Genomic DNA, 15324 nt, shown 5'->3' on the forward strand with positions numbered 1-15324 from the left:
CTGATGCTGAAGCTGAAACTCTAATACTTTGGCCAATTGATGTGAAGAACTCTTTCATTTGAAAGACTCTGATGCTGGGAAAATTTTAAGACAGGAGGAGAAGGGGATGACCGGGGATAAGATGGTTGGATGGCATCACTGACTCAATGGACATGAGTTTGAGTAAATTCCAGGAGCTGGCGATAGACTGGGTGGCCTGGCGTGCTGCAGTCCATGGGTCGCAAAGAGTCGGACACGACTGAGTGACTGAACTGAACTGAACTTGAACCAGCAGGGTCCACGAGGTCACCTTTTATTTCCCACCTACCACCAGAGCCACCCCTGCCACAGTCAGTCCCTAGGAGTTGGAAAGATGGTGGGTGGAAGCGTTCGGGTTTTGGGGCCTTAGACTGGTTGCACTCTGGATGAAGTTCTGTCTTCCACACCGTGAATCAGGGCACTTACAGTCTCCTCTTCAAGATGGTTTCCCTCAGAAACCCCAGGGCCTGCTGTGTGGGAAGGCTCCTTGTCTACTCCACAATCTTCCATGTGATCCATGGGTCCTTCAGGACCTCCAAGGCCCCAGGACCTCCTCAGGAGGAAGTGGCATCCCTCTGTCCTCACAATGTGTCATTCCTTCCCACATGATGTTCATTGGAAGCTTCCTTTTTGTAAGAGAATCTCTGAAAAATCTCCCAATCAAACCACTCTATAGCAGTTTTGGCAGATCTTCATAGGACACTGTAGCATCATGGTCTTTGGGTTTTCCTGTTTCTTTCTCCAAGTAGACATGGGTCACGGGTTGTCCACTCCTTAATTTTAACAGTTCTGCACTGCTTAAAGAAATCTGCCAGGTCATCTAATGTCACAACGGCATTTAATCCATCCTTGCACATAACCTGAACTGTTGCCAGAGTCTTCATCTGGACCTACAATGGGCCTAAATCAAGATCTTGTCCTTCATCCATGGGGCCACCAAGCTCATTGAAGCCACCTCACTCCCTAGCAACTATTCTAGCTCATCTTCCTCCCTTTCCATCTGCTCATACTTTCACAATCAAATCTCCCTTTTCCTCTGCCCAGGTTAACCAGGTCACTCATTCTCCAGTTCTCTTCTGGCCAGAAACGTTCTCCAGACTCCTGCTTGTAAACGGGAGTGGGGTGCTCTTGGGGTGGTCGTGTGGAATGAACTTTGTAGCCCATAGCTGCTGCTTTGTTGCCTATATTGCCTTGGAACCTGGCTATAGGATCCAGTTGCGGGATGAAGGGTAACTAGTGGGTGGCTGATAATCATAGTTACTTTGTTGACCATAGCAGCTACTCTGTTGTCCATATCTGAGCAAGCTAGGTGTCATATGCAGAATAAGCTGCATAAGAGGCCTGGTTGGTAATATCTGTAGCAGTGATTATATCATAAGTAGCAGTACCATATACTGGACAGGCTGACAGTACCCTTGTTGGGGGTGCAGTTCAAGTAGAATATCCATTGGGAGGCTCCCCATAAGAAGTTGCATATGTGGTCTGCCCATAGGTTGCATTCGTCTGAACCTGGGTATAATTGACATCAGTGGGTTGTCCATAGAGTGCATATGCCTGAGTGGTCTGTCTATATCCAAAAGTGGGGTAGGTGGTGTAAACACCATAGCCCTACTGGGCTGTAGGTACTGTAATATCCATGGGTACCTTTTTCTTTTCACAACTACAAATTTCAAATATAATGAAAACAGAATAAAGTAGGTCTTAGATAAGCAGCACTCAAGCTTCTAGGCATTCACAATGCAAAAATATCTTAGAAGCTTTTTTTTTTTTTTTTTTAGTTTCTGTTCAGATGGTAGATGCTGTGTTGAGTCTTGTGGAGACAAAAATGAGTAAGATGCAGACTTTTACAGAAAGTAATCATAAGCCAGTCACAATGACTCCTTTTTGAGCTCACGCTTGAAATTAAAAATAAAAAATAATAATAATAATAATCACTACTAATAGCAAGTTCTTCCAATGTTTCCCATTTGCCTTCTTCTTGACTAGAGAGTAACCCTTTGTTCTCAAGGGCTGGAGAAATTAAAGTGTATTGGACTTAGTTACAAGGAATTATCAGTCTTCTCTGGTTATGACAGCTGAAAAAAAATCTCAACAAAAATTACAGTGAAAAATCAAAATCGTTGTCCAGACTATGGTAAATACCTAAAAATTTATCATGCCTTTGGGATAAAATGAACCTTGAATCCTGTTATGTTTTTACTTTTTTAAAATATGAAAGCCACCTCTCAAAACTAAGCAAACCACTTTGAAAAACATTGCTTTGGAGATATTTCTGACAGTAAATATATAAAATAGAAATCTTCTTGATACATATTAAGTTTTAGCTGTAAATTAGCTGTTTTGAGCACTTAATTAAAATACTATCTCATCCCTTTTTAGAGTAGAATGATTTTCCTATAAGAAACAAAGTTTGATATCAAGATCAAAATTTGCAATCTCCCAGCTTAATCAAGGCTGAGTACTCTCATTGCCTACTAATCTATCAGAAACTGATGTGGTCATACTCTGTGAATTCAGGTATGCTGCTGAAATGACTAATACTGGCAGAAAGTTCAGGTTCATTAGACAAAAATCAAACTTGATCTTACCTTGTAATGAAATCTAATAGGCATTTAAAAAACAATAGTGTAGCTCTTTGTGTTTCAAGCACTTCTATCAATTTCTCTTAAAATACATATGCTTTTCTAATTTATTCAAATGTGTTACAATCATACTTTATCTTAGCAACTTTTTCTAAGTGATAAAAAAATGCTCCTGACATAACTAAAGAAGGACATGAGATAGCATTTTACTCTTACAGAATGGGAATGGATCTTTTTAATTGTTCATAACTTCTTATGCAAAACTTCAAGAACACAGATATTCTTGACAATTGTCTAAAAGTACGAGTATATTGAGGTAGAAGGTCAAAAGGTGGAGGGAAAAAAAAAAACTTTGTTTATATAAGAAGAGAATTCCAAATTTTGTCTACTTTAGGTTAAAGAGCCCACTTTCCTAGCCACCACTAACTGGAATGCAATTATGTGTTACTGACAAGGTATTGAGTAGTCAAAAATTTGTTCTAATAAAATATTGTTTTGTCATTTAAGTAGCTACTATTCACATGATTGATATATATTCTTGTAATGTGTGGCAAAATCTGGGCCCCAAGTGATTCTCTGAGATATATATTGTCTTGAAAATTTTGAGTACATGAGACATAGAGGAGGCTGAATATATGCATTACTTTGATTTGGTCTTCTCTGTGGTGTTGGAGAAGACTCTTGAGAGTCCTTTGGACTGCAAGGAGATCCAACCAGTCCATTATGAATGAGATCAGCCCTGGGATTTCTTTGGAAGGAATGATGCTAAAGCTGAAACTCCAGTACTTTGGCCACCTCATGCAAAGAACTGACTCATTGGAAAAGACTCTGATGCTTGGAGGGATTGGGGGCAGGAGGAGAAGGAGACGACAGAGGATGAGATGGCTGGATGGCATCACTGACTCAATGGACGTGAGTCTGAGTGAACTCTGGGAGTTGATGATGGACAGAGAGGCCTGGCGTGCTGCGATTCATGCGGTCTCAAAGAGTCGGACACGACTGAGTGACTGAACTGAACTGAACTGAACTTGATTTGGTCTGATGGGTTTAGAGCTTAAAGAAGTCAATTATCTAATAGTTCTATTGGCCATTGGGATTCCTGTCCTTTGCTTGTCTCTCATTGCATCTCTAAAGTGAATAATCTGTTACGATCAGTATCTTTAGAGAACAAACTTATGGTTACCAAAGAGGAAGATTTGGGGGGGAGGCTACATTGGATTTGGGGATTGACATGTACAGTAGAGCTATATTTAAAATAAAATGCCTTTCCAGACTTCCCTTGAGGTCCACTGGTTATGAATCTGCCTGTCAACACAAGGGACAAGGGTTAGATCCTAGATCTGGGAAGATTCCACCTGCTGCAGTGCAACAAATCTTGTGTACCACAACTGCTGAGCCTGTGCTCTAGAGCCCTCAAGCTACAACTGTGGAGCCCAACTACTGAAGTCCATGTTCCCTAGAGCCCATGTTCCACAACAAGAGAAGCCATCAAATGAGAAATGTGCACACAACTAGAGAGTAGCCCTTGTTCACTGCAACTAGAGAAAGCTCACAGGCAGCAAGGAAGATCCAGCACAATTAACTTCTAATTACAATAAATAAATTTATATTTAAAACAAATAAATAAATAAAATTAAAAAATAAAAAAGGAAAAAAATAAATAAATTTTAGAAATAAAGTAAAATAAAATGTCTTTCCATGAAAAAGAAAGATTTTTGTTTTCTCAGATCTTTTTTATGCCAGAAGATTGTTATTTGTAATAAGTTTTTCATGATATTTTTGAGTCATATAGCAAGTATCATTGCCATGTGAACCATATGTGTAAAGCATAGAAATTAATGGTTATTCTCCTTTCTTTTAGCAATCATGTAATAAATACCACCAGTTTTAAGTTGGGCTAATTCTGTGAATCCCATAGAGATGTATGATGATGCAGCCATTGATCACAGAGTCTAACAATCCAGGAGGGAAGGCAACACATGCAAATGCATATAATATCTACAAATGTTAAAAAGTACACCTCATGAGTGGATTGAGAAATATTGGGGCTGAGAAAGGGAAAGACCCATTCGACTTTGGAGTTATCAGGGAAGACTTTACAAGGTCAGTAGATAAAACAGTGTTTGTAGATAAGCACAGCAGAAGACCACAATTTAGCCTATTCTTTCATTTTTTATTTAATGTTTAAATCTCCATACCTCACTTTGTCATTTGTAACAGATTTAAAACTTCCATCTTAAGGACAGATTGCATTAAATATAAAAGGCAAAAAATAAAAGATTGAGAAAAAATAATAGGAGAAAATTTTAATCATCTTGGGATAGTAAAAGCTTCCTTAAATAATACAGAAAGATGCTAACAGTGTATTAATTTTTGTCTTCACCAACCAGTAAGATAGTAGAAGAAAAATGGACAGAATATAAGATGTGACAATACTGATGAAACTATGTCTGAGAAATGACTCCTGTGGCAGATTCATGTTGATGTGTCGCAAAACCAATACAATATTGTAAAGTAAATAATAATAATAATAAAATAGAATATAGTTAAAAAAAAACTTCTCTGGATTAGGTAAGGAAATGCATTGAAAAAGAAGTAAGAGACTTGCCAGTCACATCACAAGATAAGCAGTCCACTTGCCCCATAAAAATGAACAGTGTTTGAATTCATTTATTATTTGAGAAATGCAGAATAGAATCACAGTATATACAATTTTACTAGAAGAATGGAAATGACAAAAGAAGGTTCCAAATGTTGAGGAAGATGTGTAGGAACTAGTATTCTCACGTACTCTTAGTAGAAGTATAGACTGGTAAAACCGCCTTGGAAGTTCTTTGACAATTTCCAATCAACTCAAGCATAAGCTGACTCTATAACTCAGCAATTCCAGCCATAGGAATATAACTGTATCGTTTCCTATTGATACTGTAACAAATTATCATAAATTTTGTCGCTTAAAACAGTACAAATTTGTTACTTTACAGTTCTTTAAATCAAAACCTCATCAGCTCTCACTAGGCTAAACTAAAGCAATTATGTTCCTTTCTGCACACTCCAGGTGAGACTCCCTTCTGAAGCCATTCCCAACTTCTAAAAGCATTCCTCAAGTCATGGCCAAGACCTCAATTATTAATGCCAGGAATGTTCCTCACCCTTCTTTCCCCATTGAATCTCTCTCTTTGTCTTCTGTCATCTCTCTGTCTCTCGCTGTCTGTATTTCTATCTCTATTGGTGATTCCTTTTCTCCATGTCTCTGATTTTCTCCCTCTATTTCACTCTTTCTCATTCACAGCAGCGAGGAAAGTTTCTTTGCTTTTAAAGATTTAGGTGATCAACTTGGCCTATCTAAATAACCTAGGTCACTTACTCCATCTCAAATTCTTAACTTAAATCATATCTGCAAAGTCCTATAGGTCATGTAGCATGCTGACAGATTTGAGGATTTAGGAAGTACTTATCGAGTTCAAAAACAGGCAAAATTCATCAATATATTAGAAATCATGATGGGAGCATCCTTGTGGAGGATGTGATTTATGATTAGGACATGGGTAGGGGAACTTTCCAGGATGACAGCACTGTTATGTTTCTTATCCTGGGCACTGGGTAACATGTTTACTAATTTGTGAAAATTATATATGTTATGCTTAAATATTACATTTGAAAAATCGGTTGTACTAAATTGACAGAGCAGTAGGTATAATAAACAAATGACATAAAAATATTAGAAATTATCTTTATTATCTATTATTTGATAGATATTGTACTGATATTTTTTCCTGTTCTCACATAGTCCATATGATAAGCATTATTTTTCCAACTCGAACCAGAAGTGCTAAGTAGCATAGCTAATAAATATCATCTTGACTTAAAAAAAATTGTACTTTTTGCTTCTAAATAATGAAAATCATTGAGCTTCCCTGATAGCTCAGTTGATAAAGAATCTGCTTGCAATGCAGGAGACTCTGGTTTGATTCTGGGTTGGGAAGATCTGTTGGAGAAGCGATAGGCTATCCTAATATACTTTATCACTAATAAAGGACAGGAATGGTATGGATCTAACAGAAGCAGAAGACATTAAGAAAAGTGGCAGGAATACATAGAAAAAATATACAAAAAAAGATCGTCGTGACCCTGATAATCACTCACCTAGAGCCATACATCCTGGAGTGTGAAGTCAAGTGGGCCTTAGGAAGCATCATTATGAACAAAGCTGGTGAAGGTAACGGAATTCCAGCTGAGCTATTTCAAATCCTAAGAGATGATACTGCTAAAGTACTGCACTCAATATGCCAGCAAATTTAGAAAACTCATCAGTGGAGACAGGACTGGAAAAAGTCCATTTCCATTCCAATCCCAAAGAAAGGTAATGCAAAATAATCTTCAAACTATTGGACATTTGTATTCATCTCACACACCGGCAAAGTAATGTTCAAATTTTTCTAAGCTAGGATTCAACAGTACATGGAATAAGAACTCCTAGATGTTCAAAGTGGACTTAGAAGAGGCAGAGGAACTAGAGATCAAATTGCCAACATCCATTGAATCATAGAAAAACGAGAGTTCCAGAAAACTATCTACCTCTGCTTTATTGACTATGCCAAAGCCTTGGTCTGTGTGGATCACAACAAACTGTGGAAAATTCTTCAAGAGATGGGAATTCCATACCACCTAACCTGCCTCCTAGGAAATTTGTATGCAGGTCAAGAAGCAACAGTTAGAACCAGACATGGGAAAACAGACTGGTTCCAAACTGGGAAGAGAGTACATCAAGGTTGTATATCGTTACCCTGATTATTTAACTTATATGCATAACACATCATGCAAAACACGGGGCTGGATGAAGCACAAGCTGGAATCAAGATTTTCAGGAGAAATATCAATAACCTCAGATATGCAGATGACACCACACTTATGGCAGAAAGTGATGAGGAACTAAAGAGCATCTTTATGAAAGTGAAAGTGGAGAGTGAAAAAGTTGGCTTAAAATTCAACATTCAGAAAATTAAGATCATGGCATTTGGTCCCATCACTTCATGGAAAATAGATGGGGAAGCAATGGAAACAGTGAGAGACTTTATTTTTGGGGGGCTCTAAAAATCACTGAAGATGGTGACTGCAGCCATGAAATTAAAAGACATTTGCTCCTTGGAAAAAAAGCTATGACGAACCTAGACACCATATTAAAAAGCCAAAACATTACTTTGCCAACAAAGGTCCCTCTAGTCAAAGCTATGGTTTTTCCAGAAGTCATGTATGGATGTTAAGAGTTGGACTATAAAGAAAGCTGAGCACATAAATGTGATAATATCATCTCTTTTTTTGCCTGGTCTTCCTTGTCCCCATATCACCCTCTCTATTTACATGTCAGTAACCTAAGTTTGTTTGTTTGTTTGTTTGTTTTACTTTATTTTACTTTACAATCCTATATTGATTTTGCCATACATCAACATGAATCCACCATGGGTGTACACATGTTCCTAATCCTGAACCCCTCTCCCACCTCCCTCCCCATACCATCTCTCTCTGGGTCATCCCAGTGCACCAGCCCCAAGCATCCTATATCCTGCATCAAACCTAGACTGGCGATTCGTTTCTTATATGATATTATACATGTTGGAGAAGACTCTTCTGAGTCCCTTGGACTGTAAGAAGATCAAGTCAGTCAATCCTAAAAGAAATCAGTCCTGAATATTCATTGGAAGGACTGATGCTGAAGCTGAAACTCCAATACTCTGGCCACCTGATGAGAAGAACTAACTCATTGGAAAAGAGCCTGCTGCTTCGAAAGATTGAGGTGGGAGAAGGGGATGAGAGAGGATGAGATGTTTGGATGGCATCATGTACTCAAAGGACATGAGTTTGAGCAAACTCCGGGAATTTTTGATGAACAGGTACCTGGTGTGCTGCAGTCCATGGGGTCGCAAAGAATCAGACACGACTGAACAACTGAACTTAACTGAATGGAAATTTCCCTTTGCTTTACTTATATAAAACTTTATCACTTCATATCGGAGAAGGCAATGGCAATCCACTCCAGTACTCTTGCTGGGAAGGTCCCATGGATGGAGGAGCCTGGTAGGCTGCAGTCCACGGGATTGCTAGGAGTCGGACACGACTTCACTTTCACTTTCGTGTATTGGAGAAGGAAATGGCAACCAACTCCAGTATTCTTGCCTGGAGAATCCCAGGGACAGGAGAGCTGGGTGGGCTGCTGTCTACGGGGTCGCACAGAGTCAGACATGACTGAAGTGACTTAGCAGCAGCATGTGACATTGAAAATTTTGATCATGCTTCTCTACTAGATTCTCTTTACTGGTTTCTGACCAGTGGCAAATAAGTACTTATAACTATATGCAGCACACACATCAGCATGCATGCTCAGTCACTTCAGTGGTATCTAACTCTTTGTGACCCTATGTACTGTGCTTGCGCCCATGGGATTCTCCAGACAAGAATAACCAGAGTGGGTTGCCATGCCCTCCTCCAGGGGATCTTGTCAATCCAGGGATCAAATCTGGGTCTCCTGCATTGCAGGAGGCTTCTTTCCCGCTGAGCCATCAGGGAAGCCCCTATATGTAGCATATAATCAAATATTTTAGGAAGAATTTCAGTTGCTTTCATAAATTTTACAAACAATATTACTGAAACTTGAAATGACGTTGCCTTCCAGAGTATATAAGCCAAGACTTCTGCTTTTATAAGGGATGTTGTTCTCATAAATCATGGGGAAAAAAAGAGCCCTTGGAAAGGCAGAAGGATCCTAGAGAGCTATGGGATTTGCTACATCTTAAACAACAGCTTTTAGAATACTCTGATTATCTATGTAGCATCAGGTATGCTTAAGATGAACTCTTCAACACTAGAGAGAAAGAATTCCTTGCAAGGATTTGAGTTAAAAAGGTTGATAGAACTTTAAGGTTGCTTCTCTGTTCTAAGATTCTAAGTTTGGAAATGCCATTTGGATACAAAAGTGAAATGCAAGTGTTATTCACTCAATCCTGTCTACTTTTTGCAACATCATGGACTCTAGCCCACCAAACTCTTCTGTCCGTGGGATCTCTAGGCAAGAATCCTGTAGTGGGTTGCCATTTCCTCTCCAGGTGATCTTCCTGACCTGGGGATTGAACCCAGGTCTCCTGTAGTGCAGGCATATTCTTTGTCATCCGAGCCACCAGCGAAGGCATTTGATATGGGTTTCCCTAAATGCAACTAAAATCTGTCATTCTTATGTATCAGTCTGATGGAGGCTACCAGAATATTTGGTTAATGAGTTGCATACTAGGAAAAAATATAGTGAGTTTTAAAATTTCTCATACTTTTGCCATTTCTTGGAATAATCCTTATCTTCATGTACTGTTAAGAAAACAAGGTAAATTAGGATTCAACTTAAATTCAAACTACAAAATTCTTTATCACATATTCTATCTATATGTTATCAAAATATATATGTTATATGAAATAAACCTGATATCTTAAACATATTCAACCCATTTTTAAGTTTTCTTATTTGTATTTGAACTTCAGCATTACTTCTGCCAGGCACACAAAATAATGAGTCAGAATTATTCACAAAATTAAGTGAAGTGAAAGTCGTTCAGTCATGTCCAACTCTTTGTGACCCCATGGACTAAAGAGTCCATGGAATTCTCCAGGCCAGAATACTGGAATGTATAGCCTTTCTCTCCTTCTCCAGGGGATCTTGCCAACCCAGGGGTTGCACCCAGGTCTCTCTCATTGCAGGCAGATTCTTGACCAGCTGAACCACAAGGGAAGTCCAAGAATACTGGAATACTGGAGAATTCCACGGACTGTATAGTGTCACAAAGAGTTGGACACGATTGAGCGACTTTCACATAGTTAAACTTATGTACTAAATATGTTCTATGTACTATGTATATTACTATGAAATATGCACTAAATATGACTTCCCTGGTGGCTCAGATGGTAAAAGCATCTGCCTACAATGCGTGAAACCCAGGTTTGATCCCTGGGTTGGAAAGATCCTCTGGAGAAGAAAATGGCAACCCACTCCAGTATTCTTGCCTGGAAAATTCCATGGATGGAGAGTGTGGTAGGCTATAGTCTATGGGGTCACAGAGAGTTGGACACAACTGAGTGACTTCACTCACTAAATATGTTTATGTATTTCTCCCATGTATAAGCTGCAAATGGGATCTCTAACAATTTTTTTGTATTGAATCTCAGATTTTTAAAAATATAATTCAAAATATTGTGCTGAAAATCTTTAAAATATTTATAAAAATGACACCTTAAATTGCTTCATTTTGGAAGACAGAGAGTTGAGGTAAGCATCATAAAAAATTAGACTCTGAAAAAAAATTAGACTTTGAAGAAAACTAAAGTGAAGAATAAAAATAAAGGAAAAGTCACATTACTATAATTACCTGACAAGTGATTCCTATATTTTTATGTTCTAACTTTGGAGTAATTAGAAAAATGATATAAAAATGCCACAATGACATATGAGATAAAGATTCTCCCATTTTTTTCAACTGATAGAAAAGGAAAAAACGAAAACAAGCATTATTGCTTTTTCTTCCTGCAATTAGGAAAAGTCAAAAAGAACTGGCTGAAAGGCGTATCCTCTCACAGTTTGTTTTTGGTGTGTCAGGCAAACTGTTAAAAAGATACTTTTTGAATTTCAATCTCTCTTGCTGCCTATCAGCATCTCAAAGCACTAATGCCATCACTCTGCATGTAAGATTGGTAGACAGGTAAAGCTATAACAGGGAAAAACAGTAAAACATGGTACTTTATAGCACGGAGGCTTCATTTCAGGTGACCTAGGTTTAAATGCAAAATGTTGTGCCTCTTCATGCTCTCTCGCTCTCTCTTTTTTTTTATCCCTAAAATGAGAGTAATAATAATAGCACTTACCTCACAGTGATGTTGTGACAATTAACTGAGCTAATACTTAAAAACTTTTTTGTTTGGAACACTGCCCAGAATATTAGAAATGTTCCATAAGTTTTAGCCACTTGGGCTTTGTTATAGCCAACATTGCAAGATAACTCAAGTGATATTGTTGATTTATAAGGGAAAAAAAATTAAGGAGTTACAACTTATTTTCACTTAAAGAGATTTACAAAATAATTCTTAAATAAACTATATCCTCAAATACATTTGGATGTTTTCAATATTCAACACATACATATTGAACACTACTATGGGCCAAGTGCCAATCTTACCCAATCTTAAATTAAATGAGAGAAAATGTACAAAAAATACTATATTGGGACTCACACCATCTTTTTTTTTTAAGTCTTAGTCTTTCTTATTTGATATTATGTAAGTATTTCTTGTATACTTGACATTACTAAGTATAATTCACTTAGTTAATTTTCTGTCAGTGGATACTTGAATCACAAAACATTAAAAATACTTTATCTTATAGTAATTCACAGGTTCATTGACTTTTCCAATCAAAGATGAATAAAAACAAAAATTTAATGTATATGCTATTATTGCCCCTTATATTAACTAATGTGGTCTGTACTGCTGAATGTTAATTTAAAAGAGGAAAACTGGAGGAGATAAACCACTGCAAAGTTTAAACTTATATTCTTCTGTTTCTTGTAAGCAACTGGTTATTATTTCCTTTAAATGGTTTTAAAAGAAACAGAGGATCTCTGAGACAGTCAATTGTTCAAGTATTTATGTATATTTTTTAATATCCCCAAAGTGTAAATTTTAACCATCAGAACTGAGATGACCCTAGTTTTCATTGTTAATAAGAAATTGAATTTGTCCATTTGACTAAAGAATATCCTTCGACGCCACTCTCTGGCAACATGGAAGCCGTCCAAGTTATTTTTTCATATTCACAGCAGGATGGCAGTTTCATTTGCAAAACTCCTAGTTCAATTTCCATATCTAGCCAAATTGTGTACATATCTGAGAGAGTACATTCTTCTAATCTCATTTTCTGACCTTCCTTTGCCCTAAATAGATGCAACTCATGAGAAATGACAAGACTCTAACATTTCACTCTTCAAAATGATTTTTCGAGTTCGAAGGGCATAACTCTCCACCACAATTTCCTCTCTAAATCCATTCAGGCTTGGTTTCTCAGTACCTGTGTCTCTTGATGAAAATAAAAAGAAAAAAAATTGATGAATGACTTAAAAAGTTTAAGAAAACCAGTGTCTATGGAGGCAGAACAATTAATTCCAAGGTTGACATGAAATTACTTTTCAACCTGTTGTACAAGAAATTGCAAAAAGATAAGTGTATGTCTACCTATTTATGGAAGGTTAGGGAGTGGTGAGCCACTTTTGCTATTTTTCACTTGGCTGAGCAAGTGTGCAATTTTTTTTAATGTAGTACTTCTCAAATTTCAATTATTAGAAATTTCTCCTTAACTTTAAAAACTGGTTGGTCTTGTTTTCATATTTTTATCTGTTTTCATGGGTATTTTATTGGGAAAGGAGAAGAAATTGTTAGAGATTGCTAAATCAATGCCATTTTTAAAGAACAACTTTACTGGGATATAATTTATATGGCATAAAATTAGGTCACTTCAAGTATATAATTCAGTATTTTTCAGTATGTTCATAGAGTTGAGCAACCAACACCCGAATCAATTTTAGAATATTTTTGTAAGCATTAAAAAGAAATATGATAGCAATTATCATTCACTCCCCATTTCTTGTCCAAGTCCATTTTATTAGGCTCCAAAGTCACTGCAGATGGTGACTGCAGCCATGAAATTAAAAGACACTTGTTCCTTGAAAGACAAACTCTGACAAACCTAAACAGCATATTAAAAAGCAGAGACAATACTTTGCCAACAAAGGTCCATCTAGTAAAAGCTCTGGTTTTCCAGTAGTCATGTATGGATGTGAGATTTTGACCATAAACAAAGCTGAGTGCCGAATAATTGATGCTTTTGAACTGTGGTGTTGGAGAAGACTCTTGAGAGTCCTTTGAACAACAAGGAGATCCAAGTAGTCAAACCTAAAAGAAATCAGTCCTGAATGTTCATTGAAGGACTGATGCTGAAGCTGAAGCTCCAATATTTTGACCACCTGATGCAAAGAACTGACCCATTGGAAAAGACCCTGATGCTGAGAAAGATTGAAGACAGGGGATGACAGAGGATGAGATGGTAGGATGGCATCACTGACTCAATAGACCTGAGTCTGAGCAAGCTCCAGGAGTTGGTGATGGACAGGGAAGCCTGGAGTGCTGCAGTCCACGGGGTTGCAGAGAGTCGGACATGACTTGAGCAACTGAACTGCACTGACTGACCACATGTCCTCTCTTTATAGATTTATAGATTTGCTTACTCTGGGTATTTCGTGCAAATGACATAAGTTTATCCATGCTTTGGCATATATCTCTACTTTATTTATTTTATGGACAAATAATACTCCCTTGAACGTATTTACTATATGTTGTTTATTTGTAAATCAATTAAGGCATTGGTTCCAACTTTTAGCCACTGTTAGGGATGCTTCTATGAACATTTATATACGTTTTTAAAATCAGAGTATAATTGATTTATAATATTCTGTTAGTTTCAGGGCTACAGTGAAGTGAATCAATTACACATATACATATACCCACTCTTTCTGTAGATTATTTTCCTATATAGGCCATCACATGTATTGAGTAGAGTTTGCTGTGCTATGCATTAGTTTTTTACTAGTTATCTATTTTATATATAGTAGTGTGTATATGTCAATATCAATATTCCAAATTTTCCCTTCACCTCCCCTTACACCCTTGTAACCATAGGTTAGTTTCTTACATCTATAACTCTATTTCTGTTTTGTAAATTCCTTTGTACCCAATTTTTTGGTTTCCACATATAAGTTATATCATATATTTGTCTTTATCTATCTGACTTGCTTCACTCAGTATGAAAATCTCTAGGTTCTTCCATGTTGCTGCAAATTGGATGATTCAGTTCTTTGCTATGGCTAACACACATACACACACACTTCACCTTCTTTGTCCATTCCTCTGTTGATGGATGTTTAGGTTGCTTTCATTTTCTGGCTAGTGTGAATAGTGCTTCAGTGAACAATACAGTGCATATATTTTTTCAAATTATTATTTTTTTCCTGAGTATATGTCCAGAAGTGAGATGGTTGGATAAATATGGTAGCTCTATTTCTAGTTTTCAAAGGAACCTCCAAATTATGATCCATAGTTGCTGTACCATTTTACATAACCACCAACACTATAGGATGGCTCCCTTTTCTCCACACATTTTTCAGCATTTATTGTTTGTAGATTATTTGATGGTGGCCATTCTGATCTGTGTGAGGTGATAAGTGCATTTCAGTTTTGATTTTCAGTTTTATAATAATTAGTGACACTGAGCCTCTATTCATGTGCTTTTTAGCCACATATATGTATATTTGGAGAAATGTCTATTTAGATCTTCTGCTTATTTTTTGATTGAGTGCATTGTTTGTTTGTTTAGTGAGCTGTTGGTATATTTTAAAGATTATTTTCAATTGCTTTCTTTGCAAATACTTTCTCCCATTCTAGGGTTGCCTTTTCAGTTTCTTTATCATTTCCTTTGGTGCACAAAATTTTTTTAAGTTTAATTAGGTCCCATTTGTTTATTTTTGCTTTTATTTTCATTATGGTAGAAGGTGAGTAGAAACTGATCTAACTGCAATTTGTGTCAGAGGGTTCCGTCTCTGTTTTCCTCTAAGAGTTTTACAGTATCCAGCCTTACATTTAGGTC

At 37.1% G+C, this 15324-nt stretch overlaps 1 pseudogene; it reads right to left on the reverse strand.

The window, feature by feature from the left end:
- Positions 1-688: 688 nt before the first annotated feature.
- On the reverse strand, positions 689-13946 carry LOC120876076 (annotated as a pseudogene).
- Between the last annotated feature and the right edge of the window lie 1378 nt (positions 13947-15324).

This window comes from Oryx dammah, unplaced genomic scaffold (genome assembly GCF_014754425.2).
Source record: "Oryx dammah isolate SB20612 unplaced genomic scaffold, SCBI_Odam_1.1 HiC_scaffold_17, whole genome shotgun sequence".
NCBI lineage: Eukaryota > Metazoa > Chordata > Mammalia > Artiodactyla > Bovidae > Oryx > Oryx dammah.